The sequence below is a fragment of the Cyprinodon tularosa genome, unplaced genomic scaffold (genome assembly GCF_016077235.1).
Source record: "Cyprinodon tularosa strain WSP-4 unplaced genomic scaffold, ASM1607723v1 ctg55, whole genome shotgun sequence".
NCBI classification, from domain to species: Eukaryota; Metazoa; Chordata; class Actinopteri; order Cyprinodontiformes; family Cyprinodontidae; genus Cyprinodon; species Cyprinodon tularosa.
In genome coordinates this window covers 685,175-707,423 of record NW_024039285.1, presented here as the reverse complement: position 1 = coordinate 707,423, position 22,249 = coordinate 685,175, and the positions used below count along the sequence as shown (strand labels likewise).

Here is a 22,249-nt window from a genome sequence, read left to right as displayed (position 1 = left end):
GTATACCTTTGCTGCGGGGGGCGTTCAGCCGCCTCTGTGCTTCAGGGTGGCCAAGCCCAGCGGCTCTGAACAGATATCCGTTTGACATAAAAAGCGCCTCCGCCAGCAGGTAACCAAATCCAAACGCACAGCACGGTGGGATGCTGCAGACCTGCTGAAACGTAGCCCACCTCCAGTGTTAACACAGGCTAAATTTACAGGATGGATTTCAATGCAATCCCATCCTTGGTGTAAAATTAATACATTCAAGCAGCAACAACTAAGTTTAAACAAACTGAAGCGGTTGGCAGAGTGGAAAAGAGTTTCCATCTTATGTGTTTACTGAATTACTACAGTATCAACCTGTGCAGTTTGGAACCGTTCACACATTTTATCTCCAAGGTTTAGAGAGCCTCTCTTATGCTTCATTTTGCCCTCTTATAAACCGTTAAGCCAGAAAGAGGCTTTTACACCCCCATAGAGTCGGGTGTGCATGCGCTCCTAAATATGAACACCAAACCTAATTACCACCCTTTAATTATGGTAATTCAGTCATCATTATGCACACAGTGACTTCTAAACAGCAAATTACTTATTTTATTCTATAAAATCATTGCTGATAAAAGATAAAAGACTGGGGGTATGGTAGCTGCTTATAGTAGCAGAGTGTATTTATTACAGAAATAGAAACGGTTATGGTTAGGCGATGGGTCAACATAATGCAGTTTATAAATTCAATAAGGTTAACAATGATATTGTTTTTTTTGTTTTTGTAAATGTTTTAAAAAAAATCAACAGATTATAGAACCACCTTTCTATAACATCATAGATCCAAGTGCACATTAGCTTTGCATGGCCACAAGATGAGATTTTTCCCCATTCTTCTTTTCCATAAAGCTTGAACTCAGTCAGATTGGATGAAAGTTTTAATGTTTTAATTCTATTATATTTAGGGCTGAATTTTGACTGGGTCATTTTACTGGGTTTTGCATTCTTGAATATAGACCATTCCATTGTTGCTTTGGTTTTCTGTTTAGACTCCTTTTGTTGCTGGAAGGTGTCCTTCCACCCAGTATCAACTCTTTTGCAGCCTCTAACCAATTTGCTTCCAGGATTGTCCTGTATTTACATCCGTCAATCTTCTGTAAAACCTGCCCAGCTTCTCTGTCCCTGCAGAAAAAAAAGTAATAACTAATAAGCAATGTCTCCTAGAGCATATGGCAGGGTAAAGTGGAGCGTTAGTTTCAAGTACAACTGTTCAATTTTCATCTCGTCTGAATGAAGCGTCTTCTAATGCATGTATGCTAAGCTTGTTTTGAAGTAAATTGTAAAAAGGAGACTTTCTTGTTTCCCCTTTTGAACTGACTATCCTGTAATTTGCTTCAGAGTTACCAAAACATCAACTGTAGGTTCCTCTCTTTGGAAAGCCACCATGTCTTAATGTAATATTTGGTCTGCAGTTGTGACATTGTTTTTCCATACACTTGTACATCAAGTCTTTTTTTTTTTTTTTTTGGAGGTTCGCAAGCCCTTATATGCTTAGCTGAGCTGATTTAACACTTGCAAAAGACAGTATGGACGAATGCTGAGGTAAAAGGAAGGAAATGTCCCACTGCTAACATATCACTAAGGCTGAGATGAGTAGATTTATGTGTTTGCTCTGCTACATCCCAGCCCCGCTGCATTTCACTCCTCTTCCCTCACCAGCCGCAGTAACCCGACCCCCTGTGTTGACAGGCAGAGGAATGGACGCGTGCTGATTTGTGTAACATATGTGCTCATGCTTGACTTGGAGCAGGTCTTGGACCCCCTAAGTGCCTCGTTTCACGTGAATGCAGAGTCACTTATAAGGACGGACAGATCGGGCTAAAAGGTGGGAACCTTCAAAGTCAAATTTATTAGAATCTGGTGACAGGGTACGTGCCTATACATCATTTCAACATTGCTTTATTAGTTTAGACTTCATTTGATGATTGTTTAATCCACAGGATTTATGGAATAAAGTTAAAGCCATTTTGAAAGGCTTTAGTCTATTAACTGTAAAAAATAATAATCAAAACTTTGTTCACACAGGTCATAATTTCTTAGCTTTTATATCCACAGCTAAATACATAATCCAGTTTTCATGAAGTGCTCCAAATCTGTTATTTCACATTGTTTGAGTTGGCTGCAGGAGCAGCCGTTCAGTACATGAATCAGAAAAAAACAAACAGCCACCAAAAGACCTTCCAGGGTATCGTTTGTGAAACAGCCACGGCTAGAGAAACAGCGGCAGACTTTAAACAAATTTAGATGCTGTTTTTATAGCCTTCTCATACAAAAGAACCCAATTAGTGATTCTCTGCAAATGTTTGGCACAACCATCTGAAAATATTATGAGAGCAAGATGGGGACAAGTCAAGTTTTACTTACCCTGTGAGGATGGAGTTCAAGTTGTCAGTCAGTTGGCTGTTCAGTTGTGAAATTAGAAATGGTCAAGAAAGATATGATGGTGGGATGAGGAACACCTGAACAAACGCTGCACACAAAAGGTCAGAGGACCTGCAGAGTAACTGACATTAGCTTGAAATGGATACGATAAAGCTCGGTATTTCAAAAGTATCCTCATATTTTACAACTTCCCAGGTTAACTCTGCAGGAACTGTAAAGACTCCCCACAGGTGGCATAGTTATGTTGACAGGACAATCAGTATTCTTGAAATCAACTCGACTTTACTACGGGCAAGGATAGCAAGAAGACAGCCCTTGTTGACGGTAGGCACCAATTGGTAGTTTACTGCTCTAAAGGTGAACCACAGTTCTAAACATTTATTGTTTCAAAACCAATTCAGTCCTCAACCTCACCCCTCTCATGGTTTAAAGGGGAACAAACGCTGTTTTACATCATGTTCTACTCACCCATATTTTGTGTCATTTGGAGCCGTTCTGAAGATATTTGGTTTTGTTATATCCAAGTAACATCTTCCTATGAGCAACGAGTTCAAGGCACAAGCTAAACTGTTCATAATTTATCATTTATGGTACGCCAGCATTCATAACATGTAGGCGAATCACTGTCCCCCAGACATCTGCGGTAATATTTTTAATATTTATATTTTTTTTAAACAAAGTGGCGAGTGTATGACGTCATCCGCGCAGAGTTGTGACAGGCAGCCACAGGCGGCTACGCTCTACCCCTTACATTCATTCAGCTAGCTAATCTGAAACGTTCAATTCCATTTCAAGAGCGAGATCATCTGTGGAAGTAGCACAAACGGCTATTTTTAATGTAATAGTTCAGAACATGGGCTGCACAATGGTGCAGTGGGTACCGCTGCTGCCTTGCAGCAAGAAGATTCTGTTCAATTTCGGCCAAGGGTCTTTATGCATGGGGTTTGCATGTTCTTCCCTTGCATGTGTGGGTTCTCTCTGGGTACTTTAGCTTCTTCCCACAGTCCAAAACCTGACTGTTAGGTTAATTGGCCACTCTAAATTGGCCGTGTGTGTTTATGCATGGTTGTGTGTCTTTGTGTGTCTCTGTATTGCCCTGTGACAGACTGTGACAGACCTGTCCTGGTCGTAACCTGCCTCTTGCCCTTAGACTGCCGGAGATAGGCACCTGCCCCACTGCGACCCTAACAAGGATTAAGCATAGGAAATGGATGGATGGATGGATGGATGGATGGATGGATGGATGGATGGATGGATGGATGGATGGATGGATGGATGGATGGATGGATGGATGGATGGATGGATGGATGGATGGATGGATCAGAATTTTTTAATTTAATTTGAATTTTTTAATTCAAAGAGCCAATTTGAGAAATTGTTCCAAGCTTTAATTGTTTATTGTATTAACTTAGAAGCAAAATGATAATTTAACCTTTATAACAGGGAAAGAGAGTAAAGCTCATTGATCCATTATACATATAAAGGATGAAAGTCTACAGGTAGCCCACCTAAAAAAATTGAAGCACCTAGCCAATGCCTTAATAATTAAAGGAGCCATGGTGAGGGTGCCAAAGAGACACACGTGGCTCTGGAGTCGCAGGTTGCAGACGCTGATCTAGTTCCATAGTGAGAAGCGTGCCCCATAGATATGATTTGAATGTTCATTGTAGAAATGTATTGATTGAGTATGATGTTTAGGACTGAAACAATTAATCAGATTAATCGTGATTGATCAATTATTGAAATAATCGTCAACTAATTTGGTAATTGATTAATTGTTAACTTGAGTGTAACGGCTTTGAAATATGTCTTTAACTGACAGAGCAACCCACCTTGAGCAGAAAGATACAAAAATGGGTAAAAAAGATTGTGTAAACATTTTGCATTTAAGATAAAAAAAACAACATTTTTCTTCTGTCAATATGCTCTATCTAGAGCTACTGAAGTGGGAAAGCTTTATTTTCACTTGGTTTAATTTCACAAAAAGTCTTCTTTAAGGAATCTTTTGCTTTCTAATTACAATTGATGAATCGAAAAGATAATCAACAGATTAATCTATTTGCAAAGTAATTGTTAACTGCAGCCCTAATGAGGATGGGTCATCTAAGGGGGACTTGCTGACGAAGGGTTAGAAAGAGGAAACCCAGTTATTATCCCTCCTTTACGTAGCGTAGGGAGATAATGCTCAGAAAGCAAACTTAGGACCCCCCATCTGAAATATGGTCCAAAGACAATGACTCTAGGAGGTACAAAAATGGACAAAACATTATTATTTATTATTATTATTATTATTATTACTTATATTAAGGTGATACTTGGGTCAAAAGTTACACAGTTTTGCTTTAAAATGTTTATTGCAATCTATAAAAGCATTTTTTGGTCAAGATTATTTAACTGGTATAAGCCAGTTTTTGAGAGTTTCAGAACTAGCCATTCTTCCCTATCCCTGCTGAGATTAGGCCAAGCCCCTCCCACACCACCACCACCACCATTTTTCAAAGACGGGATCATGTGGTCAGAGCGATGACTAGAATTAGTTTTCCACCACACCTTGTGGTATTTTTCAATGTGTTTGGTGAGTCCTTTACCTACTTGTGGTTAAACTACAAACGACGCATCTTCTATATATGTAACATCTTTAATTCCGGTTCTTGAGGTTCAATGTCCTTCACCTTTTAGATGTGGATTTGCTTCAACACACCTTAATAAAATAATATCATTAGCAGGACACTAGAGAACCTGACCACATTGTGAGGATCTTATTCAGTCATTTGGTTAAAGAGTGTGGGAGCAGAGACCAATATAAAACGTGCAAGACAATTTGACGTCAAAGACTTCTTTGATTTTCCCCTTATGGCTCTTCCATAAAATACAGATTAGTGGTGTTCAAAGTAGCTGGGGATCTATGCCACTCTTCTGAAGTTACTATGAGTTTCACTGGCTCTGATCAATGCTCTCCTCGCCTGGCCTGTTAGTTCAGCAGGATGGAGATGTCTTGTGGGGTTTGGCTGTACCATAGCCTTCCCCTTTTACAAATGTTCTTGTGAATGTGACATTTGAAGCATGGGATACTGTTTTCTTTTTTGGTCTCTGCCTCAACTTTCTGAGTATAGTCATTTAGAGTGCATGTCAACCATGAGCAGGAGATAATGTTGGCTAAACATAACTTGCAGTTAAGGGAAACTATTTTTTTGGCTCTGCCTATGAAAACCAGCACTTTTACATCCAACAATGTACTGTTTAACAAGTTGTTTCCCACTGCGAGTCTTTCAAAGAAAAAACATCCTACTTTTGCTGTATTTGCTGTTTTTTCTGGTAAAATGGAAATGTTTTTAGGGAAACTTATCAGTAACACTAACTGATACTTCCATCCAAGCTAAACCAAGAAAGCAAACTTTCATGAAAGGAGCTTAAAATTGAGGTTGTCAAACTCATTCATCTTTCCCCACTTTTCCACCCTATTTACAGCTGACTGAGGGTTCAGACTGGTGCTTAAGCTCACTCTTTTCAAGGAGAAAGCAATTTATCAGTTTATGATCGCGTGCCTTAACCACAGTAGGTGCATGTTTACCTTATGGAAAACTTTCCACAGTTGTTACCTGCTTTTGTTATTGCAGGCACTTTCACAGTCTGGCAGATTGATGCTCTGTCCCTAATGCTTGAAGACTTCCCCAGTCTGAACAAATAATCACTTATTCTCTTACAGCGCAGCGGGAGGCTCTCTGTAGGGATCCAGGAGGGGGTGAGGTTTGATGGAAGAGCAAGAAGGGGAATTGAACTCTCAACTTCAACTTTTTACATGTTGCTGTGTTGAGGGCGGTCAGTGTGGTGACCTCTCTGCACTAGGAGGGGTCCGCTGGTGACCTCTGCATCCCCTTCCAGCGGCAGCTCAATGCAGACCATTCATGAGTGAGTGTTTATGCTTGTGATGCTCCAGGGGGACGGCTCACTACCCGCTGCAATTTTATGGAGCCTGAGGGGCTGAAGGAGGGAGAACTATCCTCCTCATTCTTTCACTCAATACCATTTCAATTGACCTCTCTTTCTTTGCTAAACTTCTCTTCTTCTTTTCCCAAAAAGGAGCAAGAATGCACCTGACTCCTGATCCTGCTTCTTTCAACAAAACACCTTTTGGCTGCATAAACGTGAACGAACTGATACGCTCTGGAGAATAACATAAACTTTCACTCTCTTGCATCGCCTTGTGCAAACTAAAAGTCAGGACGGGAGTAGAAGGCACAAAGGGAAGGACATGTTGAGGCGTGTCTCTAGGCGCTCAACCAAGTCAGCCTCTAAATTATTAAGCTCCCTTCGTACTTCAGCATCTGGATATCAACACAAAAAACCCACTACGTTAACACCCCCTCTACTCGCCCAGCAGGACAGGGTAGGGAAGAAGAGGAGGTGAAGGAAAAGTGAACACGTTGTGTTTTTACAGCTGAGGTCGCTGAAGTTGGATGTGCAGGATCAGGCAGTGAGCAAAGGATTGGTGGTGATATCTTCAGACAGCTCCCTGCCAAAAGGGATCCATCAGTCAACAGCTTGCTTTGTGTAATCTGTACCAATTGTTTGATTGGCTGTTGATAAGTGTTTTAGCAGTACTTAAACAATAAGATATTTGATCCCAGGTTTTATTTTGTTACCTTCTGTTTTTTCTTCTTTAAAAAGATGGATTTTGCATTCTCTGTTTTCCCTTATATTTTTATGAATCATAGATAATTTTAAAATACAGGGTTCACATTATATATGGCAAATGAAAAACTAATATGGACACTCCTGGTAAAGTTGAGGTGTTATTTAAGCAATTAAACAGAAATCCCAGAGAAAACATAGGGTATGATTATTATTAAGAATAAAATGATTATACTGTGATATATAAATAAAAGCACAGAACAAGCAATCTACATTATAAATATGAAACCCATTTCTTTATTATTAAAAGATCATGACCACTTTAACCACGTAGTTTGGTCCACCGTTGTTTCCAACCTACCAGCAAATATTCTCTACAGCAATGTTTATTAACCGACAGGAAAACAAGTAGTATTATGAAAGGTGACATTTTTCTATGGGGTAAAGTAGCTGCCGGTAAAAACAAATGCTGAAAAAAATGTTTATCAGCTGTCTTTAAATGAGAGGAAGAAGACAAAAATACAACTAATAATTGAATAAACTGAGGGCTCAACCCCAGGAGGAACACTTCAAAGAGCAGCAAAGTGAGGGGGAGACAGCTTTATTTTATTTAAAATGTCCCTCCCCTAAATTACTCTAAAATATGTATATCTCTCCCCCTAAAAAAAATCTATTAAAATGTTCATTCCTGTCTCATATTGAAAATGTTCAAATATTTCAGATTTCATTTCTTTTCTTCAGAGTTGGAACAAACATTGTTGTTGTTTTATTTTTTGTTTGTTTATTTAAACTTTTATTATGCCCCCAGTGCTATAATTATTTGTAACCTTGAAAAATTATTATGGATTAAATTGAACATTTCTGTGTTATACTTGCTTTACTACTAAAAGTTAATAAGAGCTTCAAAAAATGCATTTAATGTATTATACTGGAAACCAATATGTATGTATGTATGTATGTATGTATGTATGTATGTATGTATGTATGTATGTATGTATGTATGTATGTATGTATGTATGTATGTATGTATGTATGTATGTATGTATGTATGTATATAGGTAGGTAGGTAGGTAGGTAGGTAGGTAGGTAGGTAGGTAGGTAGGTAGGTAGGTAGGTAGGTAGGTAGGTAGGTAGGTAGGTAGGTAGGTAGGTAGGTAGGTAGGTAGGTAGGTAGGTAGGTAGGTAAACAAAAGTAATTAATGGGGTGTTGGAGTGGAGCTGTCAGCTGGGAGAAGATGGACCATTGTTCATCAAACAAGCAGTAGGTAAGATGAAACTGTTCTGGTGCCATGAGGTGCTGCTACTGATGGCCCAGATTCTATCAGAGGGACTAAAATCAGTCTGTTCAGGATGAGTGCCATCAGTTCTTATGCACATTCTACTAAATGAACTTTATGGGTTGTTTTTGTATCATATTGTTACCGCAGTAAAGGAGAAGTTTATATAAGAAAGCTTTCAAAAAAATCTAATTTGGTCATTTTGACACATGCTTTTAAACTCACTTGCATTAAAATAAACAAACTTGGGGATTTCATTAAAAATTAAATTTCCTTATTTTTATAAGATTAAGCTTCTCACGAACTGCCTTAAAAGAACAACCAAATGTTAAAAAAAAGTTCATCCATCTCAAGTACCACATCTTGTAAAATGAAAAACACAAAACAAAAAAACAACAACCCAACATTATTGTCACATGTGATGAAAGAAAGATTGTAACGGGATTATTAAATTCACATTAATTTAATTGGTATCCCTTTTTAAAACTAGCCTCTGTTATTTGAAGGTCTAATTTATATTTGGGCTGTGGATTTATTAAAATTCATATAAGTGAACAGGTTCACTGCACTTGGATTCTTGAAAACACAAATCTATAAAATATGTGTGTAAAATTTAAAGCAGGATTTTAAGGTTAAAGTTCTTGCTGTTAATCCTTCCTCATACATGCACTTATTGGTATATCTTCAGCTTGGAAAAGCATTTCTGCCCACACAGTAAACACAAACAAACAGATATCCACTTTAGCTGAAACAACAGAACGACAGTAAAAAGCTTTACAAGTGTCGCCTCTCCAGTTTGACTGCTGCTGCTCTTTAGACGCGGTGGTTTGCGGGTCCATTACTCCGTAAGTGGTATTGATGAATGGACATGAAGTCATTTCATTTATCTCTTGTTTTTTTTTTTCTTTTTTGCTGTGCGTGATAAAGACCATTTATGGGAAGAAAAAATAGACAACAAACAAGACAAAAAACAACCAGCTCTTATTGCTTAGCCTTAATTAAACTGGCTCCTTCCCACTGTACATAAAAAACTGGCTCTTAATTGCTTTGATTAAAGTTTCTCAGCTAAACCCCAGGGTACATTTTGTTTTTGGTCACCCAGAGAACGTCTCCAAACTGTCGCGCTGTGAAGGCAACAAAACTCTAAAGCAGAGGGTCAAATTAAAATTAAGTGCAGTGTGGAAGCCTTGTACTCCGGCTGATGTGGCTTAAAAGTGGCAAACACTGTTTTCTATTTTATTTAGCTTGTGTGTTTATTGATTACTGATGAACATGGCATAAACTCAATGAATTATCCAGAGTTAGGTGCTAGGAATCAATGGATACATCGAAAAATTTACGTCTACATATTACCTTACGCAACATTCTATTATTTTATTAAATTAGGTGAAAAGCCTTAAAATCAATTTAAATCCAACCTTGTTGAACCATCTTTTACTAAAGTAAAGGCTGCAATTCTTCTGTAGAATTTTACCAACAGCTTTCCTCAGAAACATACATGTTTGAATGTTTGACCTTTTTTTTATTTATTTTGCAAAATAGCTTGAACTGAGTCAGAATGCATGAAGACATTCTCAGTCGGATCATTGTTTGAGCTTTGACAGGACCCCCGAAACCATCTAACTGTAGCTGTGGCTCTGCTTCTAGTTCTGTTCTTCTATTTTCCCTTAGGCTCAATATTTAGCAGCTACCAAAAGGGGTTTGCCACAATTGCCAGGACTAATGTCCAAGTGGGATCTATAAAAATTGTATTCATGTGTTTATCTCTTCAAAGGTTTGCAAAGTCCAGCTGTAGCTGATCCAAAACACTGCTGCCTGTGTTCTCACTAGAGCCAAGAAAGTAGAATACATCAGCCTGATTCTGAAGTCATTCTAGAGGCTCCTTGTAGCTCAGATAATAGACTTTAAAATCCTTGTGTTCTTCAATAAATCACTGAATGGATCAGCACCTCAATACATAACAGATTTGTTATCAGTTTTTCATATCCCAGACCACTCAGGTCTTCTAGTTCCTGCCTACTCTGTTCACCCAGAACTAGAACCAAACATGGAGAAGCAGCATTTGATTCCTATGCTCCACTGATCTGGAACAAACTCCTAGTAGACTGGAAGTCCTGCAAGCCTGCGTTTTTTTAAAAAAATCAAAGTTTAAAACTCCTTTGTTAAGAACTGCCTTTGAGTGTTGAGGTTAAACTGTTAACGGAGGTATTATTAGTTTAAGATTGGGGTGCAACTGTTTTATTTGCTTTACTACCTGCTTTTATCATGTTTTATCTTAATTTTCTTTTATTCTGCATTTATTTTTCCTCTGTTTTATTGTTTAATTCATGTAAAGTACTTTAAATTTTCCATGTACTTATTTTTGTCATGTTTGTTTAAAGGTTCCTAACCCACGTGCAGAACACTCATCAGACAGGGAAAAAGTTCAAAGGTTTATTGTTAGAACACTGTACAGGGAATTGACAGATCCAGGGTTATCAGATCCAGGACTGGTCACGACTGGGTTCACTGCAGAGGGGGACAGAGGAGTTAGCTGATGTCCAGGTAATTTGCAGGATGTGAAGGTGCAGGTCTGTACCTGTTCTGGAGTTTGAGCAGAGCGGCAGAGGGGGGAAACCAGGAGGGTCCAGAGGCAGGCGGCAAGCTAAGGGCTTGGTGGAGGCAGAGCTTGGTTTGCAGATCACAGGTTTTAGTTTCCCTTCCAGATTCTTCAGAGAGCAGGCAGGCAGTTCTTTGACTGGTTTGACTCTACAGAGTTCTTCAGAGATCAGACAGACAGAATTCCAACAGCGGAACTCTTCAGGGTTTCTGGTTTCAGGCAGGTACAACCTGGGAAGCAGAGAGGACAAACAGATCAGGTTCAGGTTTTCAGGGAGTCAGAGATTCAGACAGGCAGGTTGGCTCCGGCTTGCTAACCATAACTGGCAAACACTCTGGCACTGGAGTGAAGCTCTCCACCTCCTTAAGTAGGGACCTCTTGATGAGCAGATGGAAAACAGGTGTTGCAGGTGAGCACAAGCCCTCAGGAAGGGATCCTTGGTGCCCTCTGGTGGGCAAGCCTCCGGATCCCAACAATTTTTGCTAAATAAATAAACTTGCCTTGCTATTGCCTTACATGGTTCCTAGCTAAAAGAAATGGGATTACTTACTGTACATACTTATCAGTAATGGCTTTGGTCTTTTCACTCTTTCCTAAAGCCCATACTTGTGGAGTGCCCTTTTGACAATAACTCTACTGAGGTGGATCTGCAGCTCCTTCGGAGTATCTGCAGAGAGCTATCTGACTTTGGTAGATTTGCAGACCATAGTCTTTTTCTATTTTTTAAATGGTGGACTGAAGAAAGCTATGTTTACTAATTTGTTTATTTGTGGTTAAAATCACATGACTTTATCATAATGATTAGTAAAAGGAGTTATTTAGAGATTTTTAAGTATAATGGTCTCAGTGTAACTGATTGTTTAACTTTTCACATGTAAATGTATTTTACTAAAGCAATCCAATATCTTTCTTTCACTGGTTTGGGTCAATACATCACATAATATTCCAGGGAAATACATGTAGTTTTAACATTATGAAAACACTAGGTATGAATACTTTATGGCTGAGAAGGACATCTATAATTTCAACCAATTAAACCCTGGCCCAGTGAATTTATAACAAAAAAATGTAGATAACTGTGGCTGGTGGATAAAGAACAGCCACAAGTAAAGCAAAAGACCCTTTTCTTGTTATGTTAGAAATCCAGATGTAGCCCAAGAGAAAAAAATACAGCCTCCCACCACAATGCACTGTGCTTCCAATAATGCAAGAAAAAAAAACAATGTTTTGTTTTTTTCATTTCCCCTTGGGCCAATCAAATGTGCATTTTTTGCATTATAACAATTTGTGCACAATCAGCTCATTGGATCTACCTACCTATACAAACTTTCTCTCTTAGTGTGTTTTTTGTTGCAAGTACCAACGTGTATTTTACAGCCATGCTATGTTTAGTTCCTCTGAAATATCACAAAGATGCTGAAAGGGGCCGCTTCCATAAAAACCCTGCTGTAGTCCTCCCAGTTTGAGGTTTCTGGCTTTAATGTGCTCTGACATACTTCAGTAAATATAATTTGCTTTATTTCTTATGATTATTTCTGTACCAAACCATGAATCTTCAAAGGTTTCATGTTTTTCCTTTAACTAACCCACTTTTTTGGAGTAGTTGAGTTCATTGCCAGGGAGCCATGACCTCATGCTGTAATTTTAGTCTAATTCCATTTGAGAGAGGAGGGGGGTTTATTGGGGCCTTTGATTATGGACCAAAAAGGTTAAGAAACTACCACTGGCTAATAGCAGAGGTAAAAATTCTTAAGAAAATAAAGATCACTTTTTGACCTTCTATACTTCCTCTTTCAATTGCAACTCTCAATCATGCCTCCTTTCTAAGAACCTGCTGCATGTGTTTTCATTTATATGACATTATTTTGATCTTAATTCTGCTGCATGTCTGCAGTAGCTATACAGTGAGCTTTTAACCTATCATTACGGTTTCTACAAATAAAAATGTCTAAATGAAATCCTTTTCCACACATAGATTTTGAGGGTTCCTAACCATTTTAAGCTAATTCCAAAGGTTTAAATACAAAGAACAAGATACAAATTTAGAGCAGCGCTTCCTACATATAAGCAAGCTTTAAATACAAAAAAGATGGACAAATGGACATCAGAGAGCATCTATCTATCTATCTATCTATCTATCTATCTATCTATCTATCTATCTATCTATCTATCTATCTATCTATCTATCTAGAACTCTGTGTTTGAGTCAGACCCACAAAAGCAACAAATTGCTGGATGGATGAATTTCGAAAAGTACCAAAACTGAATGCATTTGCTTCATTTTTAACCCCTGCTCTCAGTCATATGTTTGTCACAGCTATCTAAATTTGTTTTTGGATATTTTAATTCATCAGCTGAGTGTTCGGAGTGGTGGGGTTGAAACCACTTGAAAATTTTTGGGTTCCCGACTCAGCATTCCCCTTCTTTCTTTTCACTGCTAAGACAGCTAGGTTCTCTAACATCCCATTAGTGCAAAATCACATAATACCCTTAATGCGCTTTGTCTATTTTCATTTTGTGTCACAGCACTCCTTATTCTGTTTTTTTTTTTTTTTTTTTTTTTAATTGCTGGTCCTCCTCTCCGACGTCCATTCTTCTCCGTCTTTTGTCGCCACAATTTCTCATGCTGTCTGTCCCTCTCAGCTAACACTTCAACTGATATTTCCGGCCTTTTATCATGAGGTGAATAAAGCAAAGGATCTCCAAGCCAATTAGGAAGATGAGCACATGGATCTCTTTTTTTCTGGATTATAATTACAGAAGCTATAACCATCATTGGTTTTTTTGGGAGGAATAATTACAAAATATATCTTTAATAAAGTGTAGCACAACTGTAGCTGTGTTTATATATGTTTACATAGAGGGTTTATGGTCAATTTGTAAGTCTATTGAGAGGCATCTTGTGCAGGGAGCATCTAGGGACGCCAAGGCCACACGCTGCGTTTCTAGAAGATTATTAGAGCGAAAGATATCGGGCCTGACTCTCTGATAGGAGGTTCCTTGAAAGACTGAAGCGACTGAAGGAGAAGGACACCCTGCATGCATGTGCACCATCGGGTTGAAATGGGTGTGCATGCGTGTTTATTTAATGGGAGTTAGAAGGGGCACTGGGAATAATAGAAGCATTCTGAAATGTAACAGTAGCACACAGGTTGTCATGGAATTAGCAGAGCGGCAGCGATGAATTAATCACCAGTGGGATAAATAAATATGCAGATGATGTGTTAACAAATCATTTAGGCGTGGAACTGTACCTGTTCCACTTCATTCATGGAATTCAGGATAATGCCGAAATAATCTGCTGATCTTTTACCTAAATACACAATCAAATACTACAAAATGCTCATTGTTATGCAAAAATTAAATAAAAAAAATAACAAGCAAAAGGACAATGAGGAAAAATGACAGGTTAGAGCATGTTGAATTATTTTTTTCTGTAAATCGGATACTTCTTCACTCAGCTTGGAGATGCCTCTTTTTTCCAACAACCATTCATTCTGAGGAGTCCCTCAAGGTCATAATTTGGTTACAGTTCAGTTTATGTTGTTTGTGCAGTTTTCAATGTAGGTGCAATTCTGAAAATAATATGCATTAAAGTGACAGTAACACACAACTATATAGTCGTTTAAAGATTTCAAATTACATTGAAACCAAAACAAGCAACAATAAAAAAAGTGTTGTAAAGAGTTTGGTCAATATTATTTTAGAAGCTGTTTTTCCTACTTTTCATTTTCTGCATCTTTCTGCATCTTTACTTTTCCATTCTGCATCCTCAATCTTCCATTGTCATGTCAGAAAATTCTACCATCCTCTGACAGTCTAGGTTCAATATGGTGGGTCTGGTTGCATTGCATTGTCTGATAAATTGCATTCAGTTTAGGTAACAAAGCAGAGAGGCCACAACAATTATACAAAGACAAAGAGGATAGGCAGGGAGAGAAAAGGGTGGGATGGGAAGAGGTAAATGTTGTGACAGTGACAACACCAAGGCAAGCAAACCAGTCATCTCGGCCACCATGCTCCAAATTGCTAAGAAGAGTTATTTTTAAAACAGTGGCTTAGCCTCTATAAAATAATTATTGTCCTCTATCTACTTTTCACATATTGATTCTTTATCTTAATATTTGGTGTTTTTTTTATTTGTGTCTCACCTTAAAACTTTGTGTATTATAGATTGAATATGATGTGGATGATTAAAGCCAAAGCTATGCTCAACACTCATTGGTGATTTCTATTTGAATTCTATTTCTAGGCTATTTGATGAAGTATGGCTAAAACATTCTGTGTATTTTTATTATTATCATTAGAAATATTCCTAGCTAGAAATCGAATATTATACCTTTAACCCTGGGCAAACTGTAGTTTTTTAGAAATCCACTCTGGAAGACGTCTTTAATTGTTGCTTGTAACAGTTGAAGCCATCAGTGAAATTAGAGGGTAAGAAAGTAGCTTTATCATGATCTGTAGATTTGTAATATACCTTAGAACTGAAATTTCCGTAAATTTATTTAGCATAAATGAATAGAATTAAGCTTAAATGGAAATTAAAAAATTAACAAGTCAAAGTATGCAACTTCCCAAAAAACAGTTGACTGGTTAGTCAGTTCATTTAGAACGTAGTGTACTTTTTTCAATTGCTAAAAATTGGGCCAAAGCACACCAACTAGCTCAAAAAAAAAGTGCAGGCTGTGTCCTAGCGTTCGCCCTGACCCCTTTATCCCTCCATCACTTTATAGAGCAGGGACTATGTAGTTGGCTTTATATCTAACTCAGTGAACTCACCGTTCGGACAGTTGATCAGTTCTTTTCGCTCTCTGTTGGTCAAGTTACACCGCCTCCCCGCACTGTGCTTGCACCACAACAAATCCCATGATACTTTGGGAAGAGAGCTCTACCAAAGCAATCTGGTATATATCTCCTTGTCTAGTGACCATGGATGATCACAACTTTTCAAGGTGCATTGTGGGAAATTTCGTTTCCACTAATCATTTTATCCCCTACACGTCCGACACTCATTTAAAACTGCGTAACCACTATATAGTACCCTACATAGTGATTAGGAGCGGACATTCGGACACAGCCCCAGAGTCATTACTGTTTAAACTAACATCTGGCTTTCTAGAATACCAGTTTATTACTGAACCTAGTACTCAACAGTGTCTCTTAACGACTTAACGACTATATGAAGGTTCATATAATGCTATGAAATCAACTTAATGGTAAGAAAAATAGTATGACTCAAACCTTTTTTCATGCTGCACTGAGTATGTTTGGTCTGGTCTCATCAGATGTCCAAATTAGATGTTTAAGTCTACTTTGGCCGTTGTTGTGTTGCACATGCTCAAATATCAACCTAAAGTTTTGGGTTTTCAGAAATCAACACAAAATTATAGAAATTACAACCCAATAGCTTATAACTCTATACCCAGCAGAATTAACCTGGCAAACTGGGTTCTCATAATACCCAATTCTTTGAAAATAAGCCAATTAAATTACCCAGCATGCTCAATCTAGCAAAAGGGTTAAAAAAAAAACAATTTCTTAGATAGAGATGGGTGAAAATGGCCTTAAATTTAGAAGCAACTCAATGACTTTTCAGTCAAATGGTCCAAAGTGGTTTGCTATCAGTCAGACTCAAAACACAGGGGTACAATGCAGTGGCATTTCTTATTAAATACTAGGGCTAAACCTCTCCTCTAAACTTCATAAAAATTATTGGTGAAATATGCATTATGAAACTTTATAAGGCAGTCATTAAATAGGATTAAATATGCACTAAAACGCACTTGGTTTCATGAGTTTGTTAGGTATTAATCAGCAGTTTCACTTGCCCTTCAACTCTAATCTCCCCTCCGCTCTGGAGCAGCAGGACTCTGCCTGTCAATCTCAAAGAGAAATCCCTATTGAGGTTTGAGCCTATTGAGTTAAGCAGTGAGAAAGTCGAGCCCTGATTGGATAACACATCAAAATACATCATTTCCAGTGAAGTAAACCTCTTAGAGGGCCTATGGGGCGGGGGCGGGGTGTGATCTGGCTGCTTGATGCTGATTGGCAAACAGGATTAAGGACTTCTGACTGAAGGTGGACAGATAGCGAGCTGACCTCTTGCTGTGTTTTCTAGAGTTTTTTTATTCCGGAGCTCTTCACGGCAGCTATTTTCACCCATTGTAATATGTCTTGTGTGTTTCAACATTTGCTAATGCAATAATGTGTTTGGATTTAATTAACACCACTGAACCTCCCCTGTTTCAGAGAGCAGCAGCCTCCATTGGCAGATTGTTGCTTTCATGGATCCTAAACCTGGAAGTTACAGGTCTAGCGCACCCAGTGGCTATAAGTTACACAGAATTGCTTTAAGTTTATTGTTTTTTTGTTTTTTATAACAATATTAAAGCCTGATGATAATAGCTGAACCACCAGAGACACATAAATACATTAACAAAGTCAACCTTACACCTGAAGAACATTTCCAAGATAAAAGGACTAACGTCTTAGCAGGAGCTCAAAAACGAATCAACTTGTTTACATTACAGATTTGTTATCAGTGTATCACCCACCCAAATCTCTCATGTTTTCTCTGCAGCATTTAGTCGCATCATTAGGGGAGAAGCAGCATTTAGTCCTTTTGCTCCACTAATTGTGAACAAACTCCCAGAAAACTGTGAAAGTACTAAAACCCCAAGTTATTTCTAGGTCAAGATTAGAAACCCATTTGTTTAGAGATGCCTATGGTTGTAACCTTATAAATAAAATATTTTTAGTATAAGTTGTCGTCCAACTTTTCTGTATCTGCCTCCATCATATCGCTGCAATAATTTTTTTTTCTTCTGTTTTCTTTTTCTCTGTTTATTACCGTGATGCACTTTGAATCTTTTTGATCCTGGAATGTGTGGCTATTTCTCTTAAGTGTTTAAAAATGTAAGACTCAGGGTCCCATTCACTAAAATACAATAATACTAAGCAGCTCTGCACTAGGCTCTCTCTCTCACACATACATTCGAACTAACCAAGACAGGAGAGGAATTACAGCTCTTGCCTATGAAGACGTCTATCTTGGAAAAAGTGAAAACCTAGAGTGGTGATTAATGCAGCGGAAAGGATGAAGGTGGAGAGCCTGGGTTATCAGAGAGAAGGTAAATGACACTGGAAAGGCCTTGCCCCTGCTTTGGAAGTTTGCGTGAGGCAGCTTAACGGAACGTCAGGTTGTTTTTCCGCTCCGCTGCTCCCTGGACTGAGCCAGAAACTAAAGACGACATGCTCTCATTAGTCTGCCCTCTGTAGTAAAGCCAGGCCATTTAGTGTACCCAAAATCCCATTGTTTAATTGTGTGGGTCAAGTCAAAGGTCAAACAAAATATTGATGAACTTTTTTAAAGGAGGAGTTGGGAGGGAGGTGGGGAGCAGTGAGGCTTAAAGCTGCGGGGAGGCAGGCGAGGGCAGAGGTTCGAGAGCCACAAACACAGCTGTACCGACACAAGCAGAACAGAACCAGACGGGCTGAGAGATGGGAATCTTTCACTCTTTCTTTAAGCACTGCAGTTAGAAAAGCAACATTTTATGAGGCCTGAATAGCTGTATTGGATTTGTGGCAACATGACAACATTAAAAAAAGTTTGGTGCTTTTCAAAGAACAACAAGGGATTTCTGACCCAAAGCACCGCAGCGATGACTGCAGCAGCCTGAAGGAGATGGTGTGTAACGGCAGACTGTTATGGATTACACTGTTTGTTTAAATCCATGTTAGGTGGATTATGCTCTTTCACTAAAGAGGGCTGGCAGGGGTCAAAGGCCAGTGAAGAAAAGGCTGCTAAGAAAGTCCTCAAAACATGGCTTTTTCTATGACCTGAAGGTTCCTGCAGACAGCATTAGCAACCAGTTTACAAAACAACCCATATGCTCCCTTCTCTAGGACTGCATCACTGCATAAAACAAGCAAGATAACTAAATAAATACAAAGAAAAAAGTGAAGGAACTGTTTCAGAACAAAGAGTTAGCATACAACAGATTGATATTTGAGGTTTCCAGGGTCAGATCAGAGCTGACTAACTTGTTTTCAGTTCAGATCCCCCCACCCCCCCCTCAAAAAAAATAAAATAAAAAATAAATTAAGAAAAACATAGATTGTTAAAAGAATATACATTATTGCATTATAATCACATAATTACAAGACTTCTATCTGCAAACGCTTTTGAAAAAAAAAATCTAGATTTCTCAATCAACTATGATTAAACAAATCCAAAATAAGAAAATAGAAAATAATCCTGCATATTTCATAAATTTTGACTGATGAATGAACACATGCATTCAATACAATAAAAAATATTATTCCAAAAATTGCAAAAACAATCTAGAAATAAGTACAAATTGTCTTAAATTAAGTGAATTTCTCCATAATTTCAGTAGGTAAATAAAATGATCTGCCAATGGAATAAAAGATAATATGCTCTTGACACAGCAATTATTTTTTTACTTATTTTAAGTGTAAATTGTCTTGTTTCACTGGCAAAGTGCCTCTCTTCAATTCAAGAAAAAAATGCACTTATTTTATGAAAGAATTACTTTTTTAGATTAAAGTTTTTTTGAAGTGTATCTGTGTTATATCTCATTTAAATCAGAGATAGCTGATGAATAAATACATTAATCAATTGATTATATAAATAAACAAGCCTCTGGACATATGCAATAGAAAATAATCTGTTCTGGAGCGTCTTTAGTAAATATTGAAAACATAAAATTTTCTGCATTTACTAGATAGCATGACAATGGGTATATTTCTGTTTGGCACTTTTTAAAATATTTTTGATGTTTTCCATTTTTTTTAACCTTGAAGAAATACCTTACCAGACCTAGCTTTTGATCCTTAGTGTAAACATTGGTTCCATATAGTCCCTAGGATAAACTTTTCACAAAAAGGTGCATAAAAAATAAAAACTGCACAACTGTTCTGTTCAGATGCAGGTTATAATTGAATATATCAATCCGAAGTTGGAATAAATGCCAGCACATCCTGTGATACTCCCACTCTGGTAGCTAAGAAAGATTTGAACTAAAAAAACAAAAACAAAGCGGTCACTTTACGCCCGGGGTGCGCTCCTGGTGACATTTAACAGCAAGGGAAACGATTTTCTTCACCATTCACAGCAAAATGCTCCTAATTGCTCCCGAAGTCTGCGCTACAGTTTAGAAAACACTTTGCGATACTACTAGAGCTTGATCTCTGCGGTTCACTGAGGTCTGTGTTTATTCCTGTGTGGAGAAAATTGGTTTACTCGCGCTGCAATTTGGATATGACACTAAAATATTCCCCTGAACGCGCACCATTTGGAGCGCTTTGTACTTCTAATGGCCATTCGCTGTGGTTTCCATGATAAGTTTACTTTGTCATTTACTCTGACTAAACAGAGAAACAAACATTTCCCAAACGCATTTTATCTGTACTGCGCGGCGGCGGCACAAACGTATCAGATGGCCCCGGGGTCATCTGCGCGGATCGGATCATTTCACCGATACAAATCATGGGAACCTTTCTTTTTCTGGGGCAGATCGCCTCTGTAGCGGCCATCCGTCAGGGGAAAACAGGAATTTCCTTCTTTGTTAAAGCCTTCATCCCAGCATCACTTTGGAGAGAAATAAATAACTTTTGGAAGAGCTGCTGCGGCTCTACAAAAAAACGCGCTCTTTACGAGTTGTTTTAACCTCCACCTCCAAATACTTGTTTTTCCAAAGGAATAAAAAAGTCGAGTGATGTTTTTTATGTGTTGGTGAAACAGGTCTCCGACAAATCAGTGAAAAGTGAGCGCTGTCGTCTGTCAACAAACACCTGGTGACACTCTAAAAAAAAAACTTTTTACAGCGGGCAGAATCAAACTGTAAAAAAAGAAAGGATTGTGAGATTGAGACACTTTTACTTTCTGTTCTGACACATACTTCAAAATAAATTAAAAACAACGGTGCGTAAGTAAGCAAAAAAGTAAATAAAATAAATCAAGAAAAACAAGATCCCGTTAAATCTCGCAACACTAATAAAACTTAAAAAAACAAAATGATTCTAAATTGGGGCAAAATCTTACTAGGATTTTATTTAGTAATATATAGAAAACATATAACAGCTAAAAAAAACATTGCTATTCAGCTGAGTAATTGAAATTATGAATTATGAAAACAGCAGCAACAACAACTTCATAAATAATAAAGACATGAATATGAATGAATGAATAAATAAACAAAAATGGACGAAATAAAAATTCTATTTGTAATAAGGCATAAAACTCCCAGACATAATAGGGAAGTTGTTTATTTCCCTTTGATGCATATAAACATTATACTTGATAACTTAGGATGTGTGAGAGCAACTTAACATGAATAACTTTCGCATTGCAGTCTAAGACCTAAAACTCTGGTTAAATGGTAATAACTTTTCCAAATCTGTTCAAACAAAGCGTCATGACAGCTACCTTAATGATTAGGCTTCAGTGAAGCACACTGGCTATGCTCAGCTAATGGGGTTCATCCAAGAGAGAAATGTCCTTAAACTGTTTTTGATTTTTGTGAAGTGAATATTTTCACCCCATATTAAATATTTAAACATAAGACTAAATATCAATTGACTGTAAAAATGTTCTTGGTTAGGTTTCAATCTAAATATCAGAGAAGAAAGGGAGTATTTCAAAGTAGAGAATATCCCATTAGTACAAACTAGAAAAAGTGTATTATTTAGATATTTTAAAATATTCAATATATTTAAAACATAAGACTTCAAAAATAAAGCTCAATTAATACTTAAATCAATATTCAAAAAATAAATAAAAAAGCGTTGAAAAGAGATTTTTTTTCCCCGCCAGTTATGTCATAGTAAATAAATAACGCGTTTCTCTCTAGATGGTCATTATTTTTTTATTTGGGGTAAATCTGCTGCCATAAGCCTTTTTTTTCAATCAAACTCTGCAAACTTATAAAAAGAGGCTGTACTGCTCTGAGATGGAGCCGTTGATGAAGTAGCCTATGTCCCGATAAACTAACAAATAAAGCTTTTCTTTGGGCTTTTAAGAAAATGAGATGTAAAATTATGAACCAACAAAGTTTATTTATCTGTTTATTTATTTTATTTACTTGAAGACATTGTTCAAAATTTGCGTAATACAGACTGATGAATAAGTTGTTAAGCTAAATAAGCTACATTTAACCTACAAAAAAAGAAAAGAAAAAAGAATACGATACTAGTTAGCCTATGTTACTTTAAGTAAACTTTTATTAAATACATAAAAATAGCAGAACTAACTGGGCTCTATTAGGCTACTTCCCCCCCAATATATTCGCTGATACACTATAGCCTA

General features: G+C 37.6%; 1 long non-coding RNA gene across 1 annotated transcript; it reads left to right on the top strand.

The window, feature by feature from the left end:
- The first annotated feature begins 1,781 nt into the window (after positions 1 to 1,781).
- LOC119796451 lies at positions 1,782 to 7,027 on the top strand. The gene is made up of 3 exons (XR_005282471.1): positions 1,782 to 1,852; positions 6,116 to 6,318; positions 6,490 to 7,027. It is a non-coding gene; the product is annotated as an uncharacterized LOC119796451 (long non-coding RNA).
- The last annotated feature ends 15,222 nt before the right edge of the window (positions 7,028 to 22,249 follow it).